At 38.6% G+C, this 11,735-nt stretch overlaps 1 long non-coding RNA gene across 1 annotated transcript; it reads right to left on the reverse strand.

Moving 5' to 3' along the window:
• Positions 1-442: 442 nt before the first annotated feature.
• On the reverse strand, positions 443-10,122 carry LOC132659172 (uncharacterized). The gene is made up of 3 exons (XR_009599223.1): positions 10,059-10,122; positions 2,306-2,421; positions 443-1,444 (listed from the first exon to the last, which is right to left on the reverse strand). It is a non-coding gene; the product is annotated as an uncharacterized LOC132659172 (long non-coding RNA).
• Positions 10,123-11,735: the final 1,613 nt, after the last annotated feature.

Below are 11,735 nucleotides of genomic sequence, written 5' to 3' on the forward strand. Positions count from 1 at the left end.
ATAAAACAAAAAAGCTCTGATTTGTACTGGTCTGTTCAGTTCAGTTCAGTTCAGTCGCTCAGTCGTGTCCGACTCTTTGGGACCCAATGAATCACAGCACGCCAGGCCTCCCTGTCCATCACCATCTCCTGGAGTTCACTCAGACTCACGTCCATCGAGTCTGTGACGCCATCCAGCCATCTCATCCTCAGTCGTCCCCTTCTCCTCCTGCCCTCAATCCCTCCCAGCATCAGAGTCTTTTCCAATGAGTCAACTCTTCGCATGAGGTGGCCAAAGTACTGGAGCTTCAGCTTCAGCATCATTCCTTCCAAAGAAATCCCAGGGTTGATCTCCTTCAGAAAGGACTGGTTGGATCTCTTTGCAGTCCAAGGGATCCTCAAGAGTCTTCTCCAACACCACAATTCAAAAGCATAAATTCTTTGGCACTCAGCCTTCTTCACAGTCCAACACTCGCATCCATACATGACCACAGGAAAAACCATAGCCTTGACTAGACGGACCTTAGTTGGCAAAGTAATGTCTCTGCTTTTGAATATATTATCTAGGTTGGTCATAACTTTTCTTCCAAGGAGTAAGCGTCTTTTAATTTCATGGCTGCAGTCACCAACTGCAGTGATTTTGGAGCATTTGACAATTCCCATAATGCAATTACTCCACCCGTGATTGAGTTTAATACTTTTTCCAGTAGTCATGTGTGGATGTGAGAGTTGCACTATAAAGAAAGCTGAGTGCTGAAGAATTGATGCTTTTGAACTGTGGTGTTGGAGAAGACTCTTGAGAGTCCCTTGGATGGCAAGGAGATCAAACCACTCCATCCTAATGGAGATCAGTCCTGAGTGTTCATTGGAAGGACTGTTGTTTATGCTGAAACTCCAATACTTTGGCCACCTGATGCGAAGAACTGACTCATTTGAAAAGACCCTGGTGCTGGGAGAGATTAAAGGTGGGAGGAGAGGACAACAGAGGATGAGATGGCTGGATGGCATCACCTGCTCAATGGACATGAGTTTGAGTAGGCCCTGGGAGATAGTGAAGGACAGGGAAGCCTGGCGTGCTGAAGTCCATTGTGTTGCAAAGAGTTGGACTATGACTGAGTGACTGAACAACAACAACCAATGTCAAGTCATCTGACTCAAATTCCTGCAATGTTAACAATCAAGTTTCCTGAGCTAGTATGAGTGCTGTAGCACACCACTGACTTTCCTGCATACCCTGAAAAGTGAAAGTGCTAGTCACTCAGTTGTGTCCAAATTTTTTTGACCCCATGGACTGTAGCTCACCAGGATCCTCTGTCCATGGAGTTGTCCAGGAAAGAATACTGGAGTTGGTTGCCATTCCCTTCTCCTGTGGATCTTCCTCTCCCACATTATAGGCAGATTTTTTACCATTTGAGCCACCAGGGAAGCCCACTTCACACTATTCACAGAGATCATTTCCATATAAGCTTCAAAGGGAAAAATAGAATTTTAATGTTCTTAGTAGGAAAAGATACCAGCATATCTTTAGTCTGTGATATTTGGATAGTTTTCTTTTAAAAAGCACAAAAAATATTGATTGTAAAAATAAAAGATTGATAGATTTAATTGTATTACTATTAGGAACACTTTGATCATTAAAAATATACTGTATATAAAGTAAAATTTAAAGATTTATAAATTTAGAGATTTATAACTGACAATAACGTGATTAATAATCAGAATCAAGTGTATATTTTTAAATATTACAAAAGTACTTAAAATATGCATTCTAATAAAAGTACAAATCATGTAAACACACTTTTACAAAAACAAAACTGACCAATAAACATATGATGAAGTAGTCAAGATATTTAGTAACCAAGGAAGAACAAATAAGATCCCAATGTGATACCATTTTGTATCACTTTATTAAAAATTAAAAAGCTTGAGACTCAAATGCTGAAGAATATGGATCCATAGGGTCATTTTTCCATTGAAGGCAGAAGTACAAATTGATATAATCACCGTGGCATTATATACCAAAGCTTAACATTCCTTTTCCTTAAGAAATATCAGATTTGATTCTAGATATATAGCCAGTAGAAATATATGCAAGTATGTTCATACAAGCCCCCCAAAACCCATTATCAATTCTGGATGAATAAACTATTATCAGAAAAGTTTATTACCCAGCAGTCAAAATAAAAAACTATAGTCATGTACATTACTATGGATGAATCACATCAATATAACATGCAAGTAAGAAAAAGAAAAAAAGAGTCCATTTTTATAAAGTTAGAAATAATTAACGCGTATACATTAACACACACACACAAGCATATACGTACCATTTTCTGGAATACACAGAGATACAATTGAAGTCAATCAAGAGAATAATGAACACAGGTTGCCTAATTTTCTCATCCAAGGAGGAGAGCAGGGACACAGCAATGGACTGTAGGACCTACAAGTATACATGTAGGTCATCTTCAAAGTATTTTGTTTTGTGTAGAGGTTTGGTAGTGCTTATGTTATTATACATAACCAATTATACAATTAAATAAAACAAAAAGATATATCTAAAATGCTAAAGGGATAACACCAGGGTCACAGGAAAAACAGAAGGTACACCTGGCTGGAGTTGTAACGAGGGAATTTCTTACAGAAAGGTGGACAGTCCACAAAGGTACTGGATAACCCAGAGCTTACACAGGTAAAAAGCAGTGACCACTTTTGAAAGATTGAGGAGACAGGACAAGTAAATGGTGTTTACAGAGCCCAGTGAATAAAGCCAGTACTTTACAGTGAGGAACACTCAATAAGGCTGGCAGTTATGCAGGAAGACAGCCCTGTGAGAACCCTGCCAGAATGCCGCTCAGTCACAGAGAAGCAAGGGAGTAAGTGGCTTGGCCTTTCCCTCTTGCTGCTCCTATCAGCGTCTCCCTCCCTTTCTTGCAGGTTGAGCCAAACCATAAGCCAGAGGGCAGAAAGCTATGCCATGAGACAAAGAGATGAAATGAACCTGGAGTGGAAAATAGATTATCTAATAACATTAACATGCATACAAATATATACATATATTTAATTTATTTGGCTGTATTGGATCTCACACATGACACTCAGGCTCTCAAGTTGTGGCACACAGGCTCTGGAGCATGTGGGCTCAGTAGTTCCTATGCCACTGTGAGAGGGCTTGGCTGTTCTGTGGCATGTGGGATCTTAGTTTTTTGACCAAGGATCGAACCCACGTCCCCTGCATTACAAGGCAGATTGTTAACCACTGGACCACCAGGGAAGTTCCCACACAAATATTCAAAGAAACATCCGCCAACAATGACATGTTATGGGAAGAGGTGTAAAGGAGTTTAATGCTGGGAAGGATTGGGGGCAGGAGGAGAAGGGGACAACAGAGGATGAGATGGCTGGATGGCATCACTGACTTGATGGACATGAGTTTGAGTGAACTCCGGGAGTTGGTGATGGAAAGGGAGGCCTGGCGTGCTGTGATTCATTGGGTCATAAAGAGTCGGACACTACTGCACGACTGAACTGAACTGAAGATTAGCCAAGGAAAAGAGGTACAAATTAATTTTAGACTTTAATAAATGAAAAAATATACATAATATTTGAAAAACTATTAAAATAATAAAATTAGTATAAAATTCCCCAAATTACACAGAGAATAAATAATTTTTAAATTAATTTACATGAATGTACATTAAATGTAAAATTAACATTTAATTTAATTTTAAAACTAAAAATTTTAAATCAATTTTTAAGAGAAAAGAAAAATAGAGCAAGTAACATAAAAGTATTTAGTAAGATGATAGACATTAAACATAAATTTATAAATACATTATATTACATGTCAATAAAATAAGTGATCTAATCAAAGAAAATCTGTTAAGCTGCATAAGTAAATAAAATCCAGTAGTGGATCATTCAATGTGCTTAGTTGCTCAGTCATGTCTGACTCTTTGCAACCCCATGGACTGTGGTCTACCAGGCTCTTCTGTCCATGAGGATTCTCCAAGCAAGAATACTGGAGTGGGTTGCCAGACCCAAGGGATCTTCCCAAACCAGGGATCAGACCCAGGTCTCCTGCATTGTAGGTGGATTCTTTACCATCTGAGCCACCAGGGAAGCCCAAACAGACATGTAATACATACAGACACAGAGATTGTATGTAGGAAGATGGAAGAATATATATTATACAAATTCCAACCCAAAGAAAAGCTACTGTGGCTGTAACTTATCAGATGAAGGCAAAAAGCATAGACATGAATAGGGACGTCTTACAGTGATAACAAGTTCAATTCACAAGTAAGATAAAGCAATGCTAATTTGACAAGTATATAATAGCCTTAGTAATGTAAGATACAAAGATTTGGGGGTTGTTTACTACCAACCAATAGAAAAATTAAGAAATGCACACCAAAATAAACTATAAGTCAAGGAAGATATCACAATGGTAATTAGAAACTCTTTTTAATTGACTGAAAAAATGAATCTACTGCATTTAAACTTGTTTAGTCGCTAAATTCATGTCCAACTCTTTGCAACCCAATGGACAGAAGCCTGTCAGGCTTCTCTATCCATGGGATTTCCCAGGCAAAAATGGAGTTACCATTTCCTTCTCTAGGGGATCTTCCTGACCCAGGAATTGAAATGGCATCTCTTGGATCTCCTGCAATGGCAGGTAGATTCTTTATTGCTTAGCACCCAAGGATGCCCTATCCAAACTTGTAGATGTTGCTAAAGACATGCTTAGAGGGAAATTTATATCCTTAAATGAAGTGCATTAAAATTTATAGTTTGACAAATTAAAAAAAAATTTCTTCTAAACAAGAAAAGAAGTGAAAATGGAAGAATAAAGAAATTATACTCCATACCGGAGAAGAAGAAAAAGAGTATTCAGTTACCTTTGCAATAGTCCTTCCCTTCTTAATATTACAATTATTGATTTTGACCTATGAGCCTGGCTGCCCAGAAAGAAGTGTACAATCTTTATTTTTCCTTATAGTTAAGTGTGTTTATGTGACTAAACTCTGATCACTGAGGGTCCTCTAGTCTTTTGTCATTTTTCTTCCCCTTTCTCCATTTGAATCCTGGAATATGAATGTAATGGTTGGAATTCTGGCAGCCTTCTCTTATCAGGAGGCCAAGAGTCATTCTGGGGCAGTGAGCTGAAAGGAGCCTCTGTAGCTCTCAACTCTGTTACCACGCCTACCCTGGATGAGCAATTTATACTATCTGTTTATGTGAAAGAGAAATCCATTTCCATTTTGAGTATTTATTCTGGATTTTTCATGATGGGCACCAAACCTAATCCTAACTGATATAAGGACAAACAGAAAGCATAAAGCACATGAGTCGTCACAATACAAGTAGAAATGGACTAAATGTATGTATTTAACAAAGACTCTTGTAATCAGAAACTCTCAGATTGGATTAAAAACATGAGAGTGATTTGCTCTTTAAAATCCAGACCTACAATGTCAGGACACTAGACAGTTGAAGGTAATAATTACTTCAATAAATAAAATTAACAGTTTTACAGGAAAAAGGCAAGGAATCACAGATGCCTGAAATTTGGCCAGTGTTGTTTTGTCATAATCAGAAGGGGAAAATTCAAGAAAAAATTTGATTTTGAGAAATGATAGTTTAATTGTGTGTGTGTGCGTGCTCTCCCTGTCACTCAGGTTCACCTCTTTCCGGTTCTCTGGACTGTATTCTGCCAGCTCTTCTGCCCATGGGATTATCCAGATCCAGGCAAGAATATTGGAGGGGGTTGTCATCTCCTCCTCTGCCTGATCCAGGGACTGAACTGAGTGTCCTGTGTCTCCTGCACTGGTAAGCAGATTCTTTATCCACTGAGCCAGTGAGTTCAATCAGGAGGTCTTAAAATATGAACTAAGAGACTAGGTAGTTAACTTAACTGAGTGAAAATAGGCTGAACTAAATATTAGAGGTAGGTTGGGTCTATGTTTAGTGCTGTGGTGCTCAAACTTGACTTTAACTCTGAATCACCTGATGGGTTCCTTAAAGCACAGATTATTGGGCCCTATCTCCAAAGATTCTGATTCAGTTGGTCTGAGATGGAACCCGAGAATTTGCATTTCTAAAAGTTTTCCAGGTGATGTTCATGTCGCTCCAACTCTGAACAACATGAGGAAATAGAGCTGCTTCAGTGGTTCTGACAGCTGCCCACACATTACAATTACCTGAGGAACTTTAAATGCATACCAATAGCTGGGCTCACGGAGAAGGCAATGGCACCCCACTCCAGTACTCTTGCCTGAAAAATCCCATGGGTGGAGGAGCATGGTAGGCTGCAGTCCACGGGGTCGCCAAGAGTCGGACATGACTGAGTGACTTCACTTTCACTTTTCACTTTCATGCACTGGCGAAGGAAATGGAAACCCACTGCAGTGTTCTTGCCTGGAGAATCCTAGGGACAGGGGGAGCCTGGTGGGCTGTCACAGAATCGGATATGACTGAAGCGATGTAGTAGATGGGCTCAAACTCCTGTTATTGAATCAGGATCTCTTTTGTTTTGTTTTGAACTCCCTAGTTGATTCCAATAGGCAGGCAGGCTAAAATACTCTTTGAGATTTCCGACGCTCAAGTTAAAATTTGGTGGTTTTTTTTTACGTAAATGTTTCTTTTATTTTTTTTCAATCATACTGCATGGTCCACATAAAACAAATATGCAGGCTCTCAGTTTTCAAACCCAGCTATCTGACTAGATGTGACATGTAGCTCAGGTAACCAACAAGCAGCTAGAATGTAAAGCCTGAGTTATGTTGGGATTTTGGTTATAGATCTGAGTACATATAACTTTAAAATGTGGGAACAAATTAAAGGAAGCAAATTCAAACCAGGTTTAATATTATCCAAGAGAAGGCAATGGCAACCCACTCCAGTACTCTTGCCTGGAAAATCCCATGGACAGAGGAGCCTGGAAGGCTGCAGTCTATGGGGTCGCTAAGAGTTGGACACAACTGTGCAACTTCACTTTCATGCATTGGAGAAGGAAATGGCAACCCACTCCAGTGTTCTTGCCTGGAGAATCCCAGGGACAGGGGGAGTCTGGTGGGCTGCCATCTATGGGGTCGCACAGAGTCGGACAAGACTGAAGTAACTTAGCAGCAGCTAAAATAATCATTAAAAAAATTAATGGCTCTCATAAACAGCATTATCTATTGCATTTTACTTTTGCAATTGAATGAATATTCATTTATAGTACAACTGAAACTGAAAAGTTTTCAAGATGTCAAGCACCTGAGAAGTTTCTATTCCAAGGTCAGATGGGAGGGAAGCTTTCCTTTATTTGAACAAGAATATTTAGATTTTAACAATAAACCAGAAAAACACACAGAGCATGTGATCGATAACAGCTTGTAATATTTAGCAACCCTGAACTCGTGCTTACATTGGTTATATTTTGGGTTCCTATGACTGATGTAACAAATTACCATAAACTTAGTGGTTTAACACAGCACACATTTATTCTCTTAAAACTCTAGAGGTCAGAGACTGAAATCAGTTTCACTGGTCAAGGTCAGAGGGATGGGCTGAGCCAGCACCCTCCAGAGATTCTGGAGAAGAATCCACTTCCCTGTATTTTCCAGTTTCTAGAACTGCATTCCTTGCATTCCCTGGCTCCTGGCCCCTTACTTGTCAAAGCTAGCAGCTTCAATGACCAAGCCACCTCCTGTTTCTGTGGTCAAATCGCCTTTGCCTCTTTCTTTTAAGGATACTTGGGACTGCATCTAAGACCCACCCTGACAATCCAAAATAAATAATTGCTCAAGATCCTTAATTAAATTACAACTGTTACATTTCTCTTGCCGTATAAAGTGACTTTCACAGCTTCCAGGGATATCTTTAGAAGTCATTATTCTGTCTGGGAAAATTATATAAAATATAACAAAAAGAAATCACATGATTCTTTTTATCATGCATAAATTCAGAATGGCAGAAATGACAGTGAAGTCAAAATTCATCTATTTAGCTTTCCAAACACTGAGGCAAAGGTCAAAGGCAAATTGCAGATTTCAGCCAAATACTAAAAAAAGCACAATTTCTCAGCATACCTACAGATAGTACACAGGTTTGTAACCTCTTAAACTGTTTTTTCTTTTAAATAATTTATAGCATAACACAAAAATTCTCCAAGTATTTGTTTACTGTTTTCACTAATCCAGGATTTATCTAAACCATTTGGTATTTTAAATTTTATATTATTCTAAAGATAGTTATTCATAATTTAGACATATTTGATTGTATCCTTAAAATAAATTTCTAGACATAGAATAAGGGTCGACTATTTTTATAATTTAGTGCAGTTTGCCAAGTATTATTAAGCTCTGAGAAACTCTATAGGAAAAGGGTTATTTCTCTGTACCCTTCCATGTGCCAGGATTGGGAGTAAAAAAAAAAAAATACCCTTGACTTAAAGATGCTAACTTGTTGCTGTGCATTTTGCACTTATAATTTATATTTATTGGATGACATTTGAGTGGAGAGTACTCCCTGAGAAACTTTCTTTACCTACAACCATGATTTAACTCACTTCCCAGATTAACTTGCACCTCTGAATTTCCTTTGTAAGAATATTTTGACTGGGTAATTTGTTTACAAATTCAAAACCGGGGAGAAAAGAACACGTGGCATTAGAGTTAAGTTACTCATCATCTGGGGTTAGGAAGAAGGACATAGTGACAGAAAGGATGTACAAAGTGGACTCTGAGGTTCTAATATTGTTCTTTATTTGATCCCAGTGGTGATTATTTTGTTTTGTTTCTTTCATGATTTTTGTTGAGATGTTACTACAAAAAAGTTATGATTTTTGCAGCTTTCTATACATGTTATGAGCTTCCCAGGTGGCGCTAGTGGTAAAGAACTGACCTGCCAATGCTGGAGATGTGAACGACATGAGTTTGATCCCTGGATCAGGAAGATCCCTTGGAGGAGGGCGTGGCAACCCACTCCAGTATTCTTGCTTGGAGAATCTCATGGGCAGAGGAGCCTGGTGGGCTATTGTCCATAGGGTCTCAAAGAGCTGGACACGACTGAAGTGACTTAGCATGCATGTACACATATATGGCATATTTGACTCTAAAAAATTTTTAATAAAAATAAATTAAAAGAGAAAAATATATGTAGACTCATGTCTACATACACTCAGTTTTGGAAACAATCTTCTCTGCTTACCAGTAGTCAAATCTCTTTGCTCCAAATTCTTATCATTAATGTGAACCTAGTATTTCAACTGCATGGTTGAATTAAATGTTATTTAAGTTGCTGATTTATTAGGAGGAAAGGGCAATTGATTTCTATGAAAACAAAACTGAGTGTTATGTAAACACTCAATCTTGTCAAATTATGAAACACGCTGGCATACTAACAATCTATACATAAAACAATTGTAAAAAAAACTAGAAAATGTATAAAACTCTCAAAGTAGTCTGCATTCAGATTGCCTCAAAGATGTCTTTAATGGCTTTAAACTCCTTTCTGCATTTTGAGGAAACAAAAGCAATGTGAACACTATTCATGCAAGGTTATTTCAAGCTTGAGCAGCAGACCCAGCTCTAAGAAATGGATTTGGCCCATGAAGTTCAGCAAAAATCTATTTAAACTAAAACAGTTTTATAGAGGCTTTAATCTAATGTTTCTTTTAGTTACCCTTCTAATTAGTTAGTATCCTGATTGTATCAGGTAAGAGGGGCATCTGCCATTTTAGTAACACAAGACAAAGAGAAAACAGTTGATAGGATATGTGAGGAGCAGGAGAAATCAAAGGTTAAAAAATAAAAAAATAAAAAAAAACATTGCTAATGGGCAAAGGATGTCAGATGAACAGAAATTAGCCCACAAAAAGATATGTTCACACACTCTAATGCTTCTTCCACCTCCCTTTTTAATGCCCACTTGCCAATCAAGCAGATTCTCTCATCACGTAACAAGATCCATTTTTTTCCAAATTATTAAAAGCCAAACAGGCACATGAACCCATGTGGTGTCTGTTGAAACTGCAGTGATCAAAAGCAAAGGGACATATCCGTCGCTGGGTTAACCACCCAGCAGACTCACCCTGTGATGCTGAAGGCACACTGAAGAGTCAGGGACAGCAGATGTCACTAAGCAAAGCAAGTTCAGCTCCAACAGATCGATTCTGGATTTTGAAATCAGAAAATGTGAAGGTCAGCGATTTTGTATTTCACCATACAGTTATGTGTGTTAAATGTGCATGTTTTTTATTTCAGCTACTCATGTGAGTGGGGGAAGCTTAGGCCCCAATAGCTTTTCAGTGACTAAGGCTTGAGTTTTAGAGGAGTTTTAGAGAGATTCCTTATACTATGACACAGCAGTTTCAGCCATGGTTGGAGACCAATCTGCATGGTTCCTGGGATAATGACAATTTTCACCAAGGACTAGAAGAAGTCAGATTTAAAAGAAAATTAAATTAAGCTCCTCTTCCCACCCCTTCACAGGTGTGTGTGTGTGTGTGTGTGTGTGTGTGTGTGTGTGTGTGTAATTTAACTTGCCCCTAAGAAGGAAAGGATGATTAAACATACTTCATCTATGACTCCCAAGTTTAATTTCCAGCCCATCCTCTGCTGAATAAGCCTGCTAAAATATATAATATATATTGTATATAAAAATATACAAGCTTTGACCCAGTCTTGAAGTGGGGCTTCCTTTTCCTTAAGTTCTCACCAAAGCCATTTTCCCTTTGTAAAGGAGGGAAGTGATCTCCTCGGCCTTTTACCCATGCAACCACTCCTAAGAACATACTATTCTACAAGACAAATTCTAGGAGATGGATGATATCAATACTTACTTCAGAAGCAGAGATCTCAGGCTCTGTGGTTTCTAGATAAGAAAGATCTGCCCTTCAAGTAAGATTAAGGTGGGAGAGTTTCTGATCCTCTAATCACAATGCTTTCCTCATAGAAGATACTCAGTAAATATTTGTAAAAATTTAATGGGCAGGTGTGGTAACCTGTTTCATAGCTGTTCCTTTTACCTACATTCTGTAATATCTGGCATAAAGGGACCTGTTCTTATGTAATTATTCAATAAAATATGATTAAGAATGAGCGTATAAATAGTGAGATGACACACCAAGTGTGCTGTGAAGCATTGAGCTTCGACTGCCTGGACAAGTGTTTGACTCCACAAACAACTGCAAAGCTGAGAGCAGAAGAAAGTAGCAAAACACAGCTGTCTGGGCCTGGCCAGAGCACCACTCTGTGAGTTATGTAACAGCTGTTGTGTAATTGTGCATTTAATTCAAAACACATTTTTAAGAGAGAAAACAATTAGATTTTCCAAAAAGAATGAAATTGTGAGTGAGGGGGATAGGGACAAAGAGAAAAACACAACGAAATAGCACAGAAGTTTCTATCTGGTCTTCAAGCAGAGGCACAGGGGAGGCAAGGACCTCAGGGATGGTTGTCTTAGCATCTAGGGGTCTGGCCTCTGAGCGGAATCTGTTTTTGTAAATAAAATTGTATTGCAAAGTGTATTATGGTATTGGTTGACTGTAGAGCTGAGTAAATCAAAACAGAAACTATGTGGCCTAGCAGGCAGAAAATAATCTTTCTCTCTTTACAGAAAAAAGTTTGCTGACCCCCATCTTAGACAAATAAAAGGCTACGCTTGAGGGCCTGTGAGGGTGACGACTCAGAGAACAAAACAGCCGACTCTCGAGCCCATCTGTGAACGCTCTTATGGAGAGGAGGACAAGGAGAATAAATTGGAACA

Source organism: Ovis aries, chromosome 2 (assembly GCF_016772045.2).
Source record: "Ovis aries strain OAR_USU_Benz2616 breed Rambouillet chromosome 2, ARS-UI_Ramb_v3.0, whole genome shotgun sequence".
NCBI classification, from domain to species: domain Eukaryota; kingdom Metazoa; phylum Chordata; class Mammalia; order Artiodactyla; family Bovidae; genus Ovis; species Ovis aries.